This window comes from Gracilinanus agilis, chromosome 2, assembly GCF_016433145.1.
Source record: "Gracilinanus agilis isolate LMUSP501 chromosome 2, AgileGrace, whole genome shotgun sequence".
In the NCBI taxonomy this organism is placed as follows: Eukaryota; Metazoa; Chordata; class Mammalia; order Didelphimorphia; family Didelphidae; genus Gracilinanus; species Gracilinanus agilis.
In genome coordinates, this window is record NC_058131.1 from 234,302,169 (window position 1) to 234,325,800 (window position 23,632).

General features: G+C 36.5%; 1 protein-coding gene across 1 annotated transcript in view; it reads left to right on the top strand.

Annotated features, from left to right (window-relative positions):
- Positions 1 to 41: 41 nt before the first annotated feature.
- Positions 42 to 23,632, top strand: part of DTNB (dystrobrevin beta) — a 332,957-nt gene continuing 309,366 nt past the window's right edge. Inside the window, exon 1 of the mRNA XM_044663758.1 lies at positions 42 to 221. The gene's annotated coding sequence lies outside the window, so the exon portion shown is untranslated. The remainder of the gene's footprint in view (positions 222 to 23,632) is intronic.

The window sequence follows — 23,632 nt, forward strand, 5'->3', positions numbered from 1 at the left end:
CCCCCCTTCCCTCCGGCTCGGGTGCGCGCTTGGGGCTCGGGTAAGCGGCGCGAGCCGGGAGGCTGCTCACGTTCGGGAGCGGGGGTGGCTCCGGGGCCTGAGCTGGCGCTGCTACCGCTGCCGCCCAGAGCAGCGGACTGAAGAGGAGGAAGAGGAGGAGGAAGAGGAGGAGGAGGAGGACGCTCCAGTCGCACCGCCGGCGGCGGAGATCCCCCCGGGAAGTGAGTACTACTGGGGGGCGGCGACAGCGGAGGAGGCCGAGAGAGAGCAAAGAGGGTAACCGTTTGCGCCCCGGAGGGAAGGCAGTCCGGCAGCCTGGCAGTCTCCCGGAGTCTCTGCGGGCGCTAGCTCTGACTCGGGAGCTCGCCTAAGGGCAGCCGCTCGTTGGGACCCCAGAGCCCGCTCAGTGCAGCGGTGGAGAGGGGTTGCTGCTAGTATTGGGGACCCTGGGTCTGCACCGGGGCCGCAGGGGGAGGGGTACCCAACCATGCCCCAGGAGAGCGCGCGGGGCCGGGACCGGGCCGGTGCTAACTGCGGTGTGCAATGCCAGAAAGGCAGGACCGCGAGTGCCCCATGCAGCAGCCGAGTCCTGGACCGGAGCAGACCGGGACTGGAGGGAGAGCGAGCTGAGGGCAAGATGCATTATGTGCTCAACCTCAGCAAAGGGGAGGGTCCCTTTCTCTCCCACACTCTCTCTTCTGCCCACTCCGTGCCAGGTTTGCTGCTGGTCTTTGCCACCCGGGAACGCAGTGGCACTGGGGATTCCATGGCGCATTCAGTCCTGGAGGGATGAGCCAGGTTAATATGTTGCCTAAAGGAAGCACCTTCGAAAGAAGACAATCTGCAGCGAGTGCTGAAGGGGCGAACGGGGCAGGTCCTGGCAGAGGGCAGGTGAAGGAGGCAGGCCCTGGCAGAGGGAAGTGGTTATCGGTCATCAAGTCTTAAGAGAAAACAAGAGACTTGTAGTTAAAGTGACCCAGAGTTCTGAGCTCCTAAAAGGAAAATAGCTGTGGGTTTGAGATCAGGTGTATGCTTCATTGTTAAGTTCTTTGGTCTGGCCTTGGAATCAGGCCCTCTGGCATGATCATTAACAAATATTTATTGAATGCCTACTGTTAAGTGTAGGGTACACTGTGTTAGGTAGGCATTGTAAAGGCCATTTGAAGGGCCAGTAATAGTCCCTTTGGGGAGATAGGATATTTAAAGATTAACAGTAAGGTGGCAGTGAGCTTTATAATTCGCAACTTAGTTTTAGCCTGCTGAACTCCTTTACTCCTTAATCTGAAAATTTGAATCTTAAACAACCTCTTTTGGGAGAAAAAATACCAGGATCAAATGAGCAATTTGGGGGCATCTTGGAAAATCACAAATTCAATTTAGAAAGTTGGTTAGTAATGAGCCTGGATTACATTAGCTGTCTAGTTGGCTACCCTTTATTTAGGCTGAGCAATGCAGAATCACCTCTCCAGATTAAGGTGGACATATGGACTTTCCACATGGAGAGTCATTTCCAAATCATGTCGGCATAAGACTAGTTCCTCAGCATGAACATTTCAAACAGTAGCTATCACTAAGACATTGTTTTCCTTTGTCCATCATGACAATTTCAAGTGATTATTTATAGTCAGTATGTAGTTTCTTTAGATTTTTAAAATGATCTGATCTTTCCTTCCAGCATATGATGTGTTAGACTCATGTTATTGGAAGATATAGGTTTTTTTACTTAACAATCTGTCCTCTTAGTTTTATCATGACATGTGTGATTGGAAAGTCTTGTTTTTACTGTTGCTGGACTGTGAAGATTGGGATTCTTCCACCCATTCTGTTCCATGGTTGAATTTAGGGGTCTCATATTCCAGGTTGTTGTTTGAGTTACATTGGGTTGCACTGCCTGTTGGGTTACTTTGTCTGCCAAATTAAAACTTGACCTTTTATGAGTTCTGAGAGGAGTCTTAGTACCCATAGGTAGAATTGCTCTTTAGAGTATGGTGGCCTCTAGATAATATTGGCAGAGTTCAAAATATCAGAGTAGTCCCTTAGTCACTGAAGATTTATAAAGTAAGCACATAGTACATGCCCAGGTACTTTGTACATCAAGCACTGAGGACACAAAAAAGGCAAAAACAATAGATCTTGTGATATAAAAGAAAGACAAGAACAAGAATAGAAGTAAACACTGCTGTTTGTACTTTAGTGCTGTTAAATTGTATATTTTAAATAGTGTTCATGACACTTACTTGGGGAGGAGATGCTGGAAGTATATTCTTGTTAACTGTTCTAAACATGTTTTGAAAATTCTAGGCATTTAAAATACACTGTCTACACAGAGAATGAAAATTTTGTATTATATGTATGCTGCTACTCCTGAGAAACAGCAATTCCTACTGGTAAAGGAGCTTTAGATGTCAATTTAGCAAAAATTTAAAATATACCTACTATGTGCCAGGTGGGAAGAATACAAATACAAAAATGAGTTACTTCAAGGAGTTAATTACATTTACTACATATGAGGTTATACCATACTTTTAAGTAGTAATTACAAATAGATACAGAATGTTGAGATTGGAGGAGATGACAGACTCACCACTGGGGAATTAAGGAAGGCCACTTGAAGGAGGGAGCAGTTGAGTTGAATCATGAAAGGAAGTAGGGAGTTCTAAGAAGCAAAGCTGAGGAGGGGGAGCAAGACCTAACAACTGATTGGATTGGGGGGTGAGGTGGGAGAAAGGGTGAGAGTGACTCCTAGATGAGGATCCTGGGGAAATGGAAGAATGGTAATGCCCTCCACAGCATTTTAGGGAAGTTAGGGATGGGAGGATTTTAGGAGGAAAGACAGTGAGCTCTTTTTTGGATATGTTAAGATTGAGCTGCCTTTAGGACAGTTGGAAATCTTCAATAGGCAGATGGAGATGTGGACCTAGAACTCAGATGAGAAATGGAGCTGAATATATAGAATTAGATATTATCTGTAGGTTGTATGTAGTCTTGGGAGTCATCTGCATAGAGATGATTGTCATATCCCTGGGAGTTGATGAGATCACTGAGAGTAATTTTTATTAAGCACTGGACCTTGTTAGTTAAACCATGTCTTAGTTACAAAATGTTAAAGGATTTTAGAAGTCATCCTCATTTTATTTAGAAATGTTTAGAAATTTAGAAATCATCCTGATTTTACAAGGTAATGGTAAGGAAATTAAGTCCTAGAGAAATTAAACAGTAGAAACCATGACTAGAAGAACCCATGGGTCCCAAAACTCAGTTCTTCAGTGGCATTTCTAACATTACCAAACAGAATGAACACAAATATATGAACACATATATTTGCTGTTCACAGCTTCCTTATTGGTTTGACAGTTCAGAGAATAGAAAAGTTGTCAGAAATGTGTGACATGAAATAATTGAGAGTAAGAGATAACAGTGCTCTATTGTTACTCTACTACACAGAACTAGAGGAAGGTTTCCAGCATTTTGTGTAGATGAAAAAAAAAATAGTTGCACAGGACAAGAGGGCAGGCATGGGCTATTATCATTGGAGGTAATAGCTTTATTGATGAGATCACAGATCAATTGAAGTAGTCAAAGTTCAGAGGTTTGGTTTTGCTCATATGTAGATAACTGAGTTGCAGGCACGTGGCATATGATCCACTTGTATTCACTACCTATAAAAACTTAACTTAATCCAACAGCTAGAATTTTTATTTCTGATTTCTACTAAAAATATGATATGCAAGCCAGTGCCAGGTTGTCAGTGAACTTTACTTTCATCAAACATAATTTAATCAAACCTCTTATTCACATATGGGGCTGTCTCTGAACTTCTCAGTTGCACCTAGTTTGTTCAATCTTGCTCCTATTTACTTATCATTTCTTTAATTGATTTCTTAACACCTTCCTCTTAAAGGAGTAGCTTTTGCCATCTTTCTCTGCTGGTGAAGGACCTTATTACTGTTTATTCAATCTAGAATCTTATCTCCATTTTATTACTTGGCCCTTACTAATCTTTTGCAGCTTCTTGCCAGGGAGTTCTTAATGGTTTTTTTTTCCTTTAATTCCTAATCAAAACATCTGAATAGAGCAACTTTTAAACAAACTTAATAGTGATTGCTTCATACCTTCCAAACTGAAGAATGGAGAAGTAATCATACCTTGGAAGGAATGTCTAGTGCTAAATGAAGTTGGTGGGCTATTAATGTTGAAGGTAAAACTTTTAACTCTTCATCTTGTATGCATCAGTTAGATTCTTCTCATTAATAATTTTTCTCAGCTTTCAGGTTTCAAAAACTAAGGCTAATGAAATATTTTCTTCACTTGATTTTTTTTTACTATAATAGCATTATGTGTCCTTTGAAGTCAAAAGTGTTTTTTTTAAAGTAGATAATGACATGTAAATTATTCTCTTTATTCAAGCAAACTATAGAAGATACTTATTCATCTTGAGGAATGCTTTGGAGAGGCAAAAATTTTTTTTTTCGTTGTTGTTGAAATTCAGCATTTTCTAATAGTTATACACATTAATGTAGGTATTATACAGGCAAAGAAAATGATCTTTTAAAATTGCCATCCTTTTAAAAAAATTATCAAGCATTTCCTTATTTTTTCCTCCTATTTCCCCAATTTTCCTCCCTGTTCTTGAGAAAAAAGGAAAACAAAACCTTTTAACAAATATAGTCAAGCAAAAAAAATGCCCATATTGGCCATGCCCAAAAATGTGTCTTCTGCATATTCATCCAATACCTTTTTGTCAGGAGATGGGTAGCATTTTTCAACATTGATCTTTTGAAATCATAGTTGGTTATTGTGTTGATCAGAGTTCTTTTGTCTCAAAATTGCTCAATTTTTACATTATTCATACTGTAGTATAAACTATTGTCCTGTTTCTCCTCATATACTCTTCATTATTTCATACACATCAACCAGGTTTCTCTGAAGTTGTATCTTTAATTACCTATACAACAGTAGCATTCTATTACACTTATATCATGATTCTTTAATGTTTATTTTCCAGTTCTTTGCTACTACAATAAGATCTACTATTAGAAGACATTTTTTCTTTCTTTGATTTCTTTGGAGGGGAGGCCTAGCAATAGTATCTGTGGGGTAAAGGGTATGCAGTTTAGTAACTTTTTGGGTATGGATTCATTTTTTCAGAATTACTAGATCAACTTATAGTTTCATAAACAGTGCATCAGTGTGCCTGTTTTCCTCCAACATTTATCATTTTCCTTTTTTTTTTTTGCCAGCTTTACCAACCTGGTGAGTATGAGATGGGGTCCTCAGTGCTGCTTTAATTTGTAAATCAGTGATTTGGAACATTTTTTTTTCATGTGACCATAGAAAACTTGGATATTCTTCTCTTGACAACTGCCTATACATATACCTTGACTTTATCAATTGACAAATGGCTTATAAATTTGAGTCTCTTACATATCTTGGAAGAATTAGTTCTATGCATGTATTGGAAAAAGGACCTTTATCAGAGAAAACTCACAGCAAAATTTTTTTGTAGTTTACTATTTTCCTTCTAATCTTGTCTGCATTGAATTTGTGCTGTGTTTTAAATTTTTTATGTAGTCAAAATTGTTTATTTTGTCTTTTGTGATTTTCCCTATCCTTTGTTTTGTCATGAGTGTTTCTCCACATCTGTAGATCTGACAAATAATTTCCTTGTTCCTCTGATTTGCTTATGCTAAAGTCTTTCATGTCTAGGTCATATATCCATTTGGAGCTTATCTGGAAAAAAAACCCAACAAACAAACTTCTGATGGTTGCTTTAGGTTGTCCATTAGTCAAATAGGGTGAGAAGAGAATTTAGTTGGAGCTTTTGCACTAGATAAATTGTATAGTCTCTTTGGACTCTGAAATTATGTGATTCTGTGATGAGTGTTTTTTTGGCCATGGTTAAGTAAAAACTAAATCCTCACTCTAATAGATTAGTGTAAGATAGTGAGGGCTCAGAAATAGGAAATGTTATACAGTTTAGTGAGCATAAATGTTTTTGAAGTCAAAAGATCCATAGTTATGGTAAAAAGAAAATATGACTTGTCTTGAGAGATAGATGGAGAGACAGAAAGAGAATATGTGTGTTTCCTTTGACTTTAATATGCCTCCAGACTACTTAAAAGAGATTTTACTTACATATTCCAATTTTGCTATTGGGACAAGATAAAACATGGAACTGCACATGTAGGACCATCCTTCCAAAATATCATTATGAACAAAAATGATCTCTCCTAAAGGAAATGGGAAAAAGTAGTCCAATATTTTCTGTTTTTAATTTTTTTACTTCTTTATTATCCAGATAATTTTTTTTTGTTTGGGACTGAAATGTCTTCAGGTTAACTAAACAAGGTAGGGTGGTTAGCCCAAGACAAAATTGTTTAAATATAAATTAGGGGATGGCGACATTATTCTACATACTATCCATTTCCAATAGCTACTTTTACTTTCTCCTCCTTCCATCTTCCAGATAACCTTATACATTCTGTTCCTTACTTTTGGTGTAGAAAAGTTCTTAGATCCTTAATTTACACCAAGGTATAAGTGATTGACACCTTATAATGCTACTGTTTTCAAGTGGCATCTGTATTTTAGTCAGAAACAAGTGTCACAGTTGAATATTAAGGCCATTTTTTTACTTGCCCCTTCCCCTCTTTTTTTTCCAAATTTTATTTAATTAATTAATTTAGAACATTTTTTCCATGGTTACAGGATTCATGTTCTTTGCCATCCTTCCCCCCACTCCCTCCCATAGCCGATGCACAATTCTACTGGGTTTTATATATGTCATTGAGCAAGACCTATTTCCACATTATTGATATTTTCACTAGAGGGATTGTTTAGAGTCTACATTCCAAATCATGTCCCCATCAGCTCATGTGACCAAGCAATTGTTTTTCTTCTGTGTTTCTACTCCCACAGTTCTTCCTCTGAATGTGGATAGTGTTCTTTCTCATAAGTCACTCAGAGTTGTCCTGGATCATTGCATTGTTGCTAGTAGAGAAGTCCATTACATTCGATTGCACCATAGTGTACCAGTCTCTGTGTATAAGGTTCTCCTGGTTCTCCTCTTTTCACTCTGCATCAATTCCTGGAGGTCATTCCAGTTCACATGCAATTCCTCCAGTTCATTATTCCTTTGAGCACAATAGTATTCCATCACCAATAGATACCACAATTTGTTCAGCTATTCCCCAATTGAAGGGCATACCCTCGTTTTCCAATTTTTTGCCACCAGAAAGTGAGGCTATAAATATTTTTATACTAGTCTTTTCTCTCATGATCTCTTTGGGGTATAAACCCAGCAGTGGTATGGCTGGATCAAAGGGCAGGCAGTCTTTTAAAGCCCTTTGGGCATAGTTCCAAATTGCCCTCCAGAATGGTTGGATCAATTCACAACTCCACCAGCAATGCATTATTGTTCCAATTTTGCCACATCCCCTCCAACATTTATTACTTTCCTTTGCTGTCATGTTAGCCAATCTGCTAGGTGTGAGGTGGTACCTCAGAGCTGTTTTGAATTGCATTTCTCTAATTATGAGAGATTTAGAAGACTTTTTCATGTGTTTATTGATAGTTTAGCTTTCTTTATATGAAAATTGCCTATTCATGTCTCTTGCCCATTTATCAGTTGGGGAATAGCTTGATTTTTTTTTAACCCTTTGTACTTTGGTGTATTGTCTCATAGGTAGAAGATTGGTAAGGGTGGGCAATGGGGGTCAAGTGACTTGCCCAGGGTCACACAGCTGGGAAGTGTCTGAGGCCGAGTTTGAACCTAGGACCTCCTGTCTCTAGGCCTGACTCTCACTCCACTGAGCTACCCAGCTGCCCCCTAGCTTGATTTTTTGTACACTTGATTTAACTCCTTATAAATTTGAGTAATTAGACATTTGTCAGAGGTTTTTGTTATAAAGATTTTTTGCCCAATTTGTTACTTCCCTTCTAATTCTGGTTGCATTGGTTTTATTTGAACAAAACATTTTTAATTTAATGTAATCAAAATTATTCATTTTACATTTTGTAATATTCATTATCTCTTGCTTTGTCTTAAAATATTTCCTTTCCTATAGATCTGACAAATATACTATTCTGTATAGTTTCCTTCTTTATATTCAAATCATTCACCCATTCTTAGTTTATCTTGGTGTAGGGTTTGAGATGTTGATCTAAACCTAATCTCTCCCATACTATTTTACAATTTTTCCAGCAGTTTTTGTCAAATAGTGGATTTTTGTTCCAAAAGCTAGGCTTTTTGGGTTTATCATAGACTGTCTTGCTGAGGTCACTTACCCCAAATGTATTACACTGATCCTCCTCTCTTTTGTCTCTTAGCCAGTACCATATTGTTTTGACCACTGCTTTACAGTACAGTTTAAGATCTGGTACTGTTAGCCACCTTCTTTTACATTTTTTTTTTCATTATTTCCCTTGATATTCTTGATCTTTTGTTCTTCCAAATGAACTTTGTTATGGTTTTTTCTAATTCAGTAAAAAAGTTTCTTGGTAGTTTGATAGGCATGGCACTAAATAAGTAGATTAATTTGGGTAGGATTGTCATTTTTTTTTTTAACCCTTGTACTTTGGTGTATTGTCTCATAGGTGGAAGATTGGTAAGGGTGGGCAATGGGGGTCAAATGACTTGCCCAGGGTCACACAGCTGGGAAGTGTCTGAGGCCAGGTTTGAACCTAGGACCTCCTGTCTCTAGGCCTGACTCTCACTCCACTGAGCTACCCAGCTGCCCCCAGGATTGTCATTTTTATTATGTTTGCTCATCCTACCCATGAGCAATTAATGTTTTTTGAATTGTTTAGATCTAGTTTTAATTGTGTGGAAAGTGTTTTGTAATTGTGTTCGTGTAATTCCTGTGTATGTCTTGGCAGATAGATTCCTAAGTGTTTTATTTTGTTTAGGGTGATTTTAAATGGAATTTCTCATTCTAACTCTTGCTGTTGGGATGTGTTGGAAATATTTAGAAATGCTGATGATTTATGTGAGCTTATTTTGTATCCTGCAACTTTTCTAAAGTTGTTGATTATTTCCACTAGCTTTTTAGTTGATTCTCTAGGATTCTTTAAGTAGACCATCATATCATCTGCAAAGAGTGATAGCTTGGTCTCATGGTACCATTATGTCAAATAAAAGAGGTGATAATGGGCATGTTTCACTCCTGATATTATTTGGAAGGCTTTTAATTTGTCTTAATTGCAGATGATGCTTGATGGTTTTAGATATATTCTGTTTATTATTTTTAGGAAAGGCCCTAATATTCCTATACTTAATAATGTTTTTCAATAGGAATGGGTATTGTATTTTGTCAAAGGCTTTTCCTGCATCTATTGAGATAATCATGTGATTTTTGTTGGTTTGCTTGTTGATGTGGTTCAATTATGTGTATGGTTTTCCTAATATTAAACCATTCTTGCATTTCTGGTATAAATCCCACCCAATCAGAGTGAATAACCCTCGTGATCACTTGCTGGAGTCGTTTTGCTAGTATTCTATTTAAGATTTTTGAATCTATGATCATTAAGGAGATTGGTCTGTAGTTTTCATTCTCTGTTTTTGACCTGCCTGTCTTTGGAATCAGTACCATATTAGTGTCATAAAAGGAATTTGGTAGAAGTCCTTCTTTGCTTATTATGTCAAATAATTTGCATAGTATTGAGATTAGTTGTCCTTTGAATGTTTGATAGAATTCACTTGTGAATCCATCAGGTCCTGGGGATTTTTTTCTTAGGGAGTTCTTTGATGGCTTGTTCAATTTCTTTTTCTAGTATGGGACTATTTAAGTATTTTATTTCTTCTTCTGTTAGTCTAGGCCAGTGATGAGCAAACTTTTTAAAGAGGGGGCCAAAGGAAAGGAAATGCTCCTCTGTCAGTCTGTTTCTAAGGCAACTCTTTCGAAGTTTCATTATATCGTATCCTACTCATTGTATTCGTCAAATTAGGAATAATGTCATTCTGTGGGATAGAGCATTTCAGGGGCCGCATCTGGCTTGAGGGCCGTAGTTTGCCCATCATTGGTCTAGGTAATTTATATTTTTGTAGATATTCACCTATATCACCTAGATTGCCATATAATTGGGCAAAATAGTTTTTAATGATTGCCTTAATTTCCTCTTCATTAGAGATGAGGTCTCCCTTTTCATCTTTGATACTGTTAATTTGGTTTTCTTCTTTTCTTTTTTTTTTATTAGATTGACCAGTACTTTACCTATTTTATTTGTTTTTTGAAAGTACCAACTTCTAGTCTTATTTATTAATTCAGTAGTTCTTTTACTTTTGATTTTATTAATTTCTCCTTTAATTTTAATATTTCTAATTTAGTTTTCATCTGGGGATTTTTAATTTGTTCACTTTCTAGTTTTTTAATTTGCATGCCCAATTCATTGACTTCTGCCCTCCCTAATTTGTTAATACATGCACTTAAGGATATAAATTTCCCCCTGAGTACTGCTTTGGCTGCATCCCATAGATTTTGGTAAGAAATCTTGTCATTGTCATTCTCTTCAATGACATTATTGTTTCTATGATTTGTTCTTTAACCAATTTTGGAGAGTCATATTATTTAATTTCCAATTAATTTTTGGTTTGTTCTCCATGTATCCTTGCTAATTATTATTTTTATTGCATTATGGTCTGAAAAGTTTGCATTATTTCTGCTTTTTTTGCATTTGTTTGCTATGTTTTTGTGCCCTAGTACATGGTCAGTCTTTGTGAATGTACCATGTGTTGCTGAAAAGGAGGTTTATTCCTTTTTGTCCCTATTTATTTTTCTTCATATATCCATTAATTCCAATTTTTCTAAGACTTCATTCACATCTCTTACTTCTTTCTTATTTATTTTTTGGTTTGATTTATTTAGATCTGATAGAGGAAGGTTCAGGTCTCCCACTAGTATAGTTTTAATATCTATTTTCTCCTTAAGCTCCACCAATTTCTCCTTTAGAAATTTGGATGCTATACCATTTGTTGCATACTTTTTGAGTACTGATATTTCCTCATTGGCTATACTGCCTTTTATCAGGATATACTTGCCTTCCTTTTCTCTTTTAACTAGATCTATTTTTACTTTGGCTTTGTCAGATATCATTATTGCAACTCTTGCCTTCTTTTTCTCATTTGATGCCCAATAGATTTTGCTCCAGCCCTTAATCTTTACTCTGTGTGTGTGTCTACCTGCCTTTTGTGTGTTTCTTGTAGATAACATATGGTAGGATTTTGGTTTCTAAACCACTTTGCTATTTGCTTCTATTTTATAGGTGAGTTCATTCATCCTATTCACATTCAGAGTTATGATTACCAACTGTCTGTTCCCCAACATTTTAATTTTCTCTCCTTGTCCTGCCCTTTCACCTTTCACTATTTCCTTCTACACCAGTGTTTAGTTTTTAATCAGTCCCCCTAATTCCAGTCTTATTTTACTTCCCTTTCTCCCTGCTCCCTTCTTATTCCCCCATTATTTTTCTTTAGGTCTTTTTGAGTTACCCCTCCATACTCTCCCTCCCTAGTATTGCTTCCCTCCCCACCAGTCCTTCTGTTACCCTTCTACCATAGGGCACTAATCAATTCTCTGCCTGGATGGATCTGATTATTCTTCTCTCTTTGAGTCATTTTCTTTTTCTTTTTTTTAAACCCTTACCTTCTGTCTGAGAGTCAATACTGTGTATTGGCTCCAAGGCAGAAGAGTGGTAAGGGTAGGCAATGGGGGTCAAGTGACTTGGCCAGGATCACACAGCTGGGAAGTGTCTAAGGCCAGATTTGAACCTAGGACCTCCCATCACTAGGCCTGGCTCTCAATCCACTGAGCTACCCAGCTTCCCCTTCTTTGAGTCATTTTCAATGTATGTAAGAATTAAGTATTACCTGTCTCCAACCTCTTTACCCAGCCAGTGTATTGGTCTTCTCCCCTGCTCCCACCATGCACTTCTTTATGAAATATAAATTTACTCCATTTTGTCTCTTTTCTCATTTCTCTTAATATTATCCTCTTTTTTTACCTCTAGCTTTATATAATACACACACACACACACACATATCTTGACATTTCATCCTATACATTTTGTCACTGCTCCCCCTAAGTATACTTCTTTTAGCTGTCCTAATGATAATAATAATTTTTAAGAGTTACCAGTATCATCTTTTCTTATAGTAATACAAATCATTTTAACTTATTGGGCCCCTTAAAAAAAGGTTTTGATTTTTTTGTTTTTTTTCTCTCTCTTAATTACCTTTTGGTGATTCTCTTGAGTTCTGTGTTTGGACATCAAATTTTCTGTTTAAGTTTGGTCTTTTCTTTATGAATGCTTGGATGTCTTCTATTTTATTAAATGACCATACTTTCCTCTGTAAGAATATAATCAGTTTTGCTGGGTGGTTGATTCTTGGTTGTAGGCTCAGTTCCCTTGCTTTCCAGAATATTAAATTCCATGCCTTCCAGTCCTTCAGTATAGATGCAGCCAGATCCTTTGTTATCCTAACTGTGGTTCCATGGTGTCTGAATGACTTTTTCTTAGCGGCTTTTAATATTTTTACCTTGGTCTGGTAGTTCTTTAATTTGACTATGATATTCCTGGGCATTGTCAATTGGGATTTAAATGTAAGAGGTCATCTGTGGATTCTTTCAGTCTCCACTTTTCCCTCCTGTTTGAGAATGTTGGGGCAGTGTTCTTAGGTAATTTCCTGTAGGATGATGTCCAGGCTTTTCCTTTTGTCATGATTTTCTGATAGTCCAATAATTCTTAAATTGTCTCTTCTCGATCTGTTTTCAAGATCTGAGGTTTTATTAATGAGGTGTTTCATATTTTCCTCAATTTTTTCATTCTTTTGATTTTGTTTTATAGATTCTTGCTGCCTTGTGAAGTCATTTGCTTCTAGTTGTTGGATTATAATTTTTAAAGACTAAATTTCATTCCTTGGTTTTTGGTCATCCTTCTCCTTCTGGTCTGATTTTCTTTGTAGGTCATCTTTCACTTTCTTTGCCTTGTTTTCAAGCTGGTCAGTTTTGGCTTTCAAGACACTATTTTCTTGTTTTAGTTCATGTATTTTCTTTTTCCAATTGTTTGTAGCCTCTCTTGACTGTTTTTTGAGTTCTTTAGTTAATTGAATTTTGAGTTCTTTCAAAGCCTGTCTCCAATTCATTGGAGTTTCTGTGTTTTTTCTTGGTGTTCCTTTATCTTCTTCTGATCCATTTGCTCTTTGTTCATTTCCTGGATAGAAGCTGTCAACTGTAATTTCTTTTTCTGTTGTTTACTCATATTTTTTCCTTCTTTCCCCCCTGTAATTGGCTATAATCTTGCTCTTCTGATTATTTGCTGGATTTGTGGGTTTGGGCTATTCTGTCTTGCAGAAGCTGAAGTTGTGATAACAGCTACTTTCAGTGTAGTCTATAGGGGAGGGGTGTTGGAGCTTCCCTGCCCTCTGAAGATTTATCTGTCCTGTTAATAAGATTAAGCCAGGGCGGAGTTGATCTGTAGAGTAGGATATGCCCTGAGGCCAAAACCTCGAAAAAGCGGGGGATAAGATACAGTGTTTTGGCTGTGACTAGGCTGCCCTTTCTGAACTTCTCCTCTAGCTGCCTTCTTGTTGTCTGTGTTCAACACCCTGAGCCTGGCATGACTGTGCCAGCAAGGCACTCCCTCCAGACTAGTGCCCTTGCCTGTTCAGATATTCCAAGATCCACTGGAGACTCAGCACAGTAGATGGGGGAGAAGACCTGGGATCTTCCTTCTTCCTTCCCTTCGAACCCAACAGTTCAAGAATTCAGGCACCCCCCCCATACTTTTTAAGTTGGGTCCAGCAGGAGGATCCCCCAACTCTGTTCTGTTGTTAGATTTGGTTTTCTGTCCCCTCGAAGCACTTTGTTTTTGATTGGCATGGAAGGATTTTCAGAGGTCTGGAGTTTTGCTGTGTTTAAACTGCTATCTTCCCAGATTCCCATTTTTAGTCAGCAAGTAGAAGAACAATTTGAGGAGATGGATTGAAATGGGTAAGATGTGATAGTGTGGAGACTAGACCAGCAAGAGGACCGTTTGTCTCTGTACTTGAAATTACTTTTTCTTTCTATAATACCAGTCCTGAAGAAAGATCTTAGAATCAGATCTGGAGAGGACTTTAACATTCTTTTAGTCCAACTCTAAAAAGACAATCTTTAGCTATTCTGGGCACACCTTCAGGGAAAAAATAATTTAATTGTCAAGAGAGTTCTAAAAAAGACAGTGATCAGAGTTAAGAGAAGTGGATAAAGTTAACCACTATGAATATTTATTCCTTTTTCTTTATTTTTTTGGGAGAAAAGCTACATGATGGAAGTAATAATAGGTTCCAGTAGAGGGGAAGGTGATTTTAGGACTGTCCTGTGATTATTAAGGTAGTTTTATATAAAAAATACTACGTAGTTCCTGGGTAATAACTTAAGGAGCCTGGGCTACCAATGATACAGTTAAAGGGGCAGTGGGAGAAAAGCTGTCAGTCTTGTCAAGATTTCTGGGGACAGAAGTAGCAGGAAATATTTAACAACTGAATCAGTGGAAAAAAATGTAATCAGAAACCATTTAGTTCAATATGCATTATCATTCTGTCACTTAAGTTTTAATAACACCCTAAGTCAGGCCAGATTTGTGTTTGTGGATTTCCAAGTTGTAAATATTCAAGACTAAAAATTTAACAATGGGCTGGAAAGCCTGTTTGAACTGGCTCCAGCATATACTTTTTTGGTCTGAGGTAAATTTCATTACTGACAAAACTAGAAATGACTGAGAGTTATGTTTTTAATTCTAAGAAAAGATATGAGTGAAAAAAGTTTCTTAGCCCTGGAAAAGAAAAAAAAAAAACAAAAACAAAACAAAGATAAGCTTAATTTTTTTTCTATTTCTTTTTAAAAAGTGCTTTCTAATATTATGTTATTCAATTGAACTCAGATAGTCTTGTAACTACTCTTACACCCTTTTAAAAGTGCTGGCTTGTATAAAGTATTGGTAGTTGCTAGGGATAATATAATGAGATTGTTTGGGGGCCGAATATAGGTCATACTTTTTCCTTTTACCCAACAAAGAGCTAGGACTCTGCTACTTGCTACCTTTTATAAACTTTGAAAGTCACATAATCAGACTGGATTTTAGTTTCCTCATCTTTAAAATGAGGGATTTGGACCAGATGACATTTAATGTTCCTTCTGCCTTTAAGTCTATTATCCTATGAGAACAGTCTTAATTTTAAAATATTTTTGTAGAAGAAAAGAAAATATTCTTTTTCTTACTGATGGTTGGTCTGTTAATGTTTCAAATCTCTCTCTTGCCCGGTCAAACATACATACAGCCACCAAAATAATATTCGTTTAGTATACATCCAGTATGTCTGTCCCCTGGTTACTAAGTTTCAGGGATTCCTTGTTAACTCTTGAATCAATATGGATTATTCTGTTTGACACTTAAAACTTTCTTGGTGTTTCTTATACATGATCCTCTATCATCCATCTCTGTGCCTTTGTATATAGTCTGTCTTCCATGCCTGGAATGCACTTTCTCCTTACCTGTGCTCCTGAGAATCTGTAGTTTGCAACTGGCACATTAATACATGATTGATGGAACTATGAATTTGTCCAGCTATTCTGGAAAACAATTTGGATATCTTCTAAGAAAGTAACAAATTCTTATATTCTTTGAACCAGAGATTTCACTGGTAGGCAATATCCCAAAGGAAGTCAGTGCAGGAAATTAAATCCTATGTATTATGAAACATTTAGAGCATCACTTTTTATAGTAGCAAATATTTGGAAATGAAGTAGATAACCTTTGGGAAATGGCTGAACAGATTGTGGTACATGAATATAATGGAATATTATTGTGCTATTAGAAATGAAGAACACAAAGAAGCATGGTGTAATAGGTAGGTAAATGGAAAACTTATCCAAGTGGAAGCAAAGTGAAGTAAGCAGGAAAAGGAAACAGTATAACAATGATTGCAGCAGTGTGATTAGGAAGAATTAAAAAAAAATAGAAACTGAACACTGCAATTATAATGACCAAGCCTGACCCTAAATAAGAGATAGGAGAAGGCCCTTCCCCCCTTCCTTTGTAAAGAAGAGGAACCATGGGTTTCAAACACAGAATATAAAGTTGGATATGGTTACTATATGGGTTAGTTTTGTTGAATTGCTTTATTCTTTTCTTATATGGGATGATTCTCTAAGTAGAGATAGGAAGAGAAATATATTGGGAAATGGTGATATAAAAACAAGGTATCAATAAAAATAAAAAATTAAAATCAACAGAGACCAGGCAGTAGACTATTTGGCCTTTGGGAAATGGCTGAAGAAATTGTGATTATCACTAGTTTCTTTAAACTCTGAACTCAAATGCTAACACTGACATAAGGCCTTTCCTGAATTTCCTTACCCTTCCAATTGCTATTGACTCCTCCCAAAATTACCTTGCATTTATTTTGTATGCCTTTTGGTATATACTTCTAGGTGTATATGTTCTATGTGTTTTTTTCCTAAAGAATGTAAGCTCTTTGAGGGCAGCAGTAGTTTCCTTTTCCTTTTTATGTACCAAGTGCCTAGCTCATAATAGATGATCAATAAATGTATGTTGATTATTTGGATAAATACAGTAATTGGGACATGATCCCTGGACTCATGGAACTCACAGTTTAGGAAAGATACATGATATTTATGTGCTTTTCTGTAATACCATCAAAGCTGGAAGAGATCTTAGAGTCCATTTATTAGAAACCATCCCTAAACAAGAATTCCCTCTGTCACAACTAAAAGTGATCAGGGAGTCCTTGCTTAAAGGTAGGAACCTACTACTTCTTGGGCAGCCTATTTCACTTTTGGGTAACCTGAACTGTTAGAATTTTTTTTCTTTTTAGGAAGCTGAAATCTGTCTCTTTGGAATTTCCTTCCATTGCTTTTAGCTCTGTCCTTTGGGGCCAAATGGAACAAGTCTAATCTCTCTTCTTCAAGATAGCCTTTTAAATACTTGAAGACAACTATTTGGTTTCTGTCCAGCCTTCTGTTTTTCTGGCTTCTCTTCTTTCACCAAACTATAACATAATATCTAGTGCTACCTAGTCTTTCCTGTGCTGTTTGTTTAAATGATGTCCTAGCATGAGCCTACGGATTGCTCCCTGTGCTTTGATTAGGATTACCATGAATCTTTCAAGTTAACAATTATTTCTTCATAGTCACACTGGGCTTGTGCTACTCGTGGACGTGCTTGTTATTTACTCTGCATAGCTCTTAGACCATATCGTGGTTTGAATTAGTTAAATTGCACAATTCCTTGTACCTGCTTCCTAGCATGTTCTTAGAAATAAAGTTGAGTGAGCCATATCCTTAGTATGTTTATGGAGTTTAATGGGCTTTTCTATTTTTTAATGCTAAGAATCTGGACTAGGATCTTTTTTATTGCTGGCCCTTTTGAGTAAGTAGATATCTATGTGACTTAAATGATTCTCAGATATACTGCAGAATCTAGCTAAGTGTTTTCTTTTCCTATTGTTATTCAGTATGACCATACATGACAAGCATGCCTGTTATTGGATGATTTTATCACACTCTGCATAAAGATAACATATCAGTTAACTAACTCTTCCCAGGAAAGGAACAATGGTGGGAGGGGGAAGGGGAATGTTCCCAAGAAGAAGCAACTTTCTAAGGAGTTTTGATGTTTATTTTTCTGATTAAGAGAGAGACAGATATTCAAAGGATACTTTTAGAGATTGAGAGCTAGTGCGACTGAACTATAACCCCTGCCTGTTGTCAGATCCCACTTTGTGTAGCCTCTAGATGCCAACACCCTGGGAAATTATCCTGACCCTGTTGGGGGTGGATTAAAACCTCAAAATACCCACTTTTTCCTTTGGCTTCACTTGTGCTCTAATAGGAAAATGTTGCCAGTACTAGTCATAATCAATGGTGGGGAGTGTCTTTTATCTTTGAGTGCTGGATGTAATACATGGCTGTATTGATGGTAGTCTTAAGAAAATTGAGCATCTCAGTCCCTTTATCCATAAAACAATCTGTTACCTTATTTCAGGCACTTCTAATTTTTCTTAAGTTCATTAAGACCCCATTCTATTCTGAACTTTGAAGCTTCTTCATTCTGATTCTATAAACCTATTTTTCTCAATTGTAGGAATATAACCTACTTTTTGTTAATTTTATCTTACTGTTGCCTAAGGACCAGTCTACTCTTCATTTCTTCCTCCCATCTTCTCCAATACCAGGAATATTCTTTGAGCCAATACTATCTATCTGTCCCAAATCTTGGGGTCCCATTCTAGAATTGATCTTTATGGTGGAAGTATTGCTCAGTGAAAGTTGGTATTTAGTGAAATTGTTACTATTCTTACAACTAAAAACAAAAACATGAATGAAGAAAAGTTGTATGGTTTGGATGAATACATGTTTTAATTAAAGTATATTTGTTTTAGAATCAGATTTGGGTTTGAAGCAGACCCTGCCATTTATTAGATATTTGTTCTTGAGCCAGTCACAATCTCTCTGGGGCTTATTTAGGGTTTGGACCAGATCAATCACTAAATTAACAAATTTTTATTAAGTATCATCTATGGCACATGGTGGGGGCTGCTTCCCTCCCCCTCTCCACTTTGCCTGAGAACATTTTTCACTTCACCCACCCCTCTGCCCAAAAGCCTAATGGGAGTGCTTCCTGTCTCCCCTCTGGGGTAAAGAGGTGGCTCACATAGGGCAGGCATGAGGGTTGCAGTTTGGGTACTCAGTCTCTAAAGGTTCACTATCACTGAATTAGGCACTGTCCCAGGTGCTAGGAATACAGAGGCAAAACTGAAACAACCCCAGTTCTCAAGGACTTTACTGACTAATCTCAGATAACTTCTACCGCTTGATGTTATGAACATTTTATAGCCTGGGGAGGGGGTATTTCTAGTGGAGGGGAGGGGAACAGTAAAAGCTCCAACTTTTTTTTTTTTACTGCCTCAAGGCAATTTCCAAGGAACATGTCTGGTCATAGAATGTTATCTACTTTATACTTTTATATAATCAAATCCAAAATTTGTTCCCTGCCTTAAAATACTATTGTGAAGATCAGTTGAAAAAATATATGTAAAATATTTTGAAAACTTTAAAGTTCTATGTAAATGCTAGCAATTATTATTTGTTAATTATTTTTACTCTGTGGTGAAATAAATATAAATTCCAAGTATTCTGATTTTTAAACGAGAATGAAACAGAGAATATACTTCTAATTGTAAAATTCTTTTATTTCTATCAAGATAATTTTAAAGCTGTCTTTGCATGCCATATATGTGTATGTGTGTATATACATACACACACATATGTCTGGGTAGGTTAAAGTTCAAATGTTTTGTTACTTTTGTTAGTCAGAATCATGCGGTTGTTTCCCTGGAGCAACATAAAATTAGATTAAGACCTACCGTTAATTTCCTCATTTCTATATCCACCTGTTTGTGACTAGCTCTCCCCAAATAACTGAGCAATTGGCAGTGCAGTGGTAGAAACTGGATCTGGAGTTAGAAAGAGCTGAGTGCACGTCTTATTTCTTTTCCTTTCCCAAGTTGTGTTCTTTGTGTTGCTTTTATATAACAACAATGTTTAATGTTAATATAATAAACATGAATCTTTGTTTTCATGGGAATTTGAGATCACCAAAGTACCTTTGGACTTCTGGCCAAGAAGAGTATTTATTAAAGGCATGATAAGCTCCCACATATCTACTTAAGCAAAAACTAGAAATTTATATCAGATTGAATAATGATGAAGAATGCAATGAGAAATCACTGTTAGTGACTTCTATTCTATATTGCAAAAAGTAAGAAATCTACAAGCAATAGGAAAGAGAGCCACCTGCAAAACTAGTGCAAATGGGCCAGTAGCTTCCCAGCACAAGAAAATACAGGGCAGAGCCCACAGGGTTCTGTTCAAATGCAGCAAAAGTGGAGGGTACCCCTTTGAAAGTCCCAACATGGAGACCTTGAAAACCTTTGGTAGGGGAAGCAGCAGTAATAGTGTGGCATGTCAGACCAGGATGCCCCAGGGTTAGGTGTTTGACACAATGTTTTGAGATGTTGTAAAGGGCCATGAAGATCTAGTACTCTGACCTTTAAAGATCTAGGAGACCCTAACCCTGAGGTGTGAGTCAGTGCAGGAATCTAAAGGACCTAGAGTGAGAACAAGCAGGGTGATTTCCTTACCCAAAGGTGAGAGCTCTTCTACAGAGCTCTAATTCAGTTGGGAAAATGAGTAAAATAATGGAAAGTCTGGCCAGTGTAAGCAAACTACAAGCAGAGACTCAAAGGAAAGGAATGGATTTTTCCATGGCTACATAAATAGCTAGAAAAAATGAAGCAAGAAATAAAAAAAACCTCTTGAAATAATTGGAAGAGAATAATTAATTTTGAAGGGAAAGTAAGAAATCTTACCAAAGAAAAGAACTCCTACAATAGAAAGAAGAGAAATCAGTGACTTCGTAAGATAGCAAGAAGTATTAAAATAAAATCAAAAGATTGAAAAAATAGAAGAAAATATAAGATATCTGATGTTTCAAAATAACTAAAAATAGGTGGAGAGAATTTAAGAATTGCTAGACTTCGTGAAAGTCATGATTTAAAAAAAAGGTTAGACATTGTATTTTAAGAAATCAAAAATGAATACTTCCTAGATCTAAAGGACAGGTGGCTCAGTGGATGGAGAGCCATGCCTGGAGATGGTAGTTCCTGGGTTCAAATCTAACCAGAGACACTTCTTAGCTTTGTGGGCAAATAACTTAACCCCACTTACCTAGCCCTTACCACTCTTTTAAGTCTTGGAACCAATACTTAATATTGATTCTAAGACATAAGTAAAAAAACCTATGGGAGAAATGGAGGTAGAACCTATTGATCACTTCTTGAAATGAATCTTCAAGATGAGCAAAGTCCAGGAATATCCTAGCCAAAATCCAATACTTTCTCATTGGGTGTATGTATATACATACATTCCCACATATATAAGTGTATGTTTACATATACGCATATATACATAATTGCGTGCATAGCTATAAATGCACATGTATGTATGTAAATATGTAAAGAAACATTTGTATATATACATATGAGTACATATAGCTATTCTGCCCTTCTCTCTCACTCTCTCTTTCCCTTTCTTCTCCTTCTTCTGTCTATATAGATATATCCAGAAAGAAGCATTGAGAAAGATCAAATACCAAGGAACTGCAGTCAAAATTACATATGATCTGGCAGTTTCTACTAAAAATCAGAGATCTTGTAATACAGTACTCTGAAAAGCAAGAGACAGAAGCTTTAAAACCAAGAATAACTTACCTTGTAAAGCTGAATATAATCCTATATGGAGGAAATAGACTTTTAGAGGACTTTAAAGCAGTTTTGATGAAATGTTAAGAGTTAAGTTGGAATTTTGAAACGCAAACATGAGTCAGGAGAAACTTAGGCAAATTTAGTTGAGCAATTAGAAAAGATTGTATGATGATTTAATGTTAATATTATAATAGGGAAGATGTCACTTCAGAACTTTAATGTCTTCAAAGAATTTTGAGTGATTAAGAAAAACAGGACATGAAGATAGATTGATTCTGTTATGAAGATTTTAAGATAGAAAAGATAATGGAATGTAAAAAGAATACACTAGGCTATAGAGGAGGATAAAGGAGTTGGAATTTGCTATTTTCATAACTGGGGTATAAGAGAAGAATATGTAAACATGGAGGAAAGGATGTAAGGAACAAATACCAGATAAACTCTTACCCAAAATGGGCAAAATAGGTTTGAAAACATACACAGGGACAGAAATAGTTCAGTGTAGAAATCTATCAAACAGAAAAGGGAATCAAGGAGTAATATAGATATGGTTAGGAGGGGCAATAATATTGGAGTGGGAATTGCAACATGCAAAACAAACAATAATTCTGAAAAATTAAAAGAAACAAGGAAAAGAATTAGAATCTAAACTGGTGCCCATCAACTGAGGAATGATTGAAAAAATTGTTTTATACGAATATTATTTTGCTTTAAGAAGTGACAAAAGGGATGAGTTGAGAGAAATCTGAGAAGACTCATCTGAACAGGTATAGAGTAGAGTGAGAAGAACCAGGAGAACAACTTATACAAAGGCATTGTAAAGGAAGACAACTGTAAAAAGCTTAAAACCTGTAATGAAAATAGAGTACTCACTTCCTGATAGAGAGGTGATGGTCTTAACATGCAGAAAAAGACATACATTTTTGAACATGGCTACTATGTGAATTTGTTTTGGTTGACTATGCTTGTTTGTTATATTTTCACATTTTTCTCTTTTTTTAATTGGTGGTAAGAGTTGGAGTTAAGGAAGAATTAGTAATAGTGATGTAAAAATAAAAAGAGGGCTACTGAAGCACTTGAAAATGCACAGAAGAGAACAGACTATAACTGATGTCAACATAATTTCTGCCAATTACAATAGTTTTTCAATATTTTATGATTGGATAAGACTCCAAATTATTATATAATCATATAGTTTATTATTTCATTACACAACCTGGAAAAGATGAGGACAGGGAGAAGTACACAGAAGGAAGAACAGACTACAAGAAAGTAAAGTATATAATTATATACTTAAAAAAAGAAATGGCATGAAATGGAGATTGAGGGTCTTATGTATAGTCCTTTTTTGATCTTCTGAGTATATGGAAATGTTTTTTCAGTGTTTAAGTTTACAATAAAAAAGAATTCTTTTAAAAGGAGCTTTGTGGTTCACCAAAGGCAGTCCAGCTTGCTTGATTTATTTAAACTATCTATAAACTTGAATTTGGTTATTGATACTTTAAATGTAAGATCATTGCCCAGTGACAAATGTCTGGAGAACCTTACTTATTTCAACCTTGACATTCTTGTTATAAAGGAAACTAGAAGAAAAAAAGAAGTTGCAGATAAATGGAAGGATGGTTTACAGATGCTTTTTTGAGAAGCAAAGAGAGGAATTTGAGGGTTATAGTTATTGTATACCCCAAATCAACCAGAGATAGTATTTTGTGGACTATTTTGACATAATATATTTCATTATTAATAATAAGTATTTGCAAAAAGAAAAATGCTATGAAAATAATTTCAGCCTGTGCAACATATGTGGTAGAGGAAGAAGCTGGGAAGAAATTCTTTGAAGAAGACCCTCCAGATCAGCATAAACTTTGAAAACTGGTGGTGATATCAATGAAAAACTTGGAAAAGATGGAGATAGGGAGAAATACGTGGGAAAATTTAGGCCAGGAGAAAGAAATGAGAGCAATGGCAAAGAGCTGTAAATTGCAAAGCCTTATGCCTCTATGTCATGAACACTTTTTAAAAAACACTTATCTTCAGTCTTCGAGTCAATACTAAGTATTGTTCCGAAGCAGAAGAGAGGTAAGGGCTAGGCAGTTGGGATTGACTTCCCCAGGGTCACACAGCAAGGAAGTGAGAAGCCAGGTTTGAATCCATGTCCTCCTGTTTCTAGGCCTGGCTCTCTTTCTACTGAGCCACCTAACTGCCTCATGAACACTTTCTCTAAAAAAATTGGTAGAATCTAGATTTGGCAACCATTAAATTACTAAATTATACCACAAAGAATGAAATTGACTACATTGTACAGGCTTATAA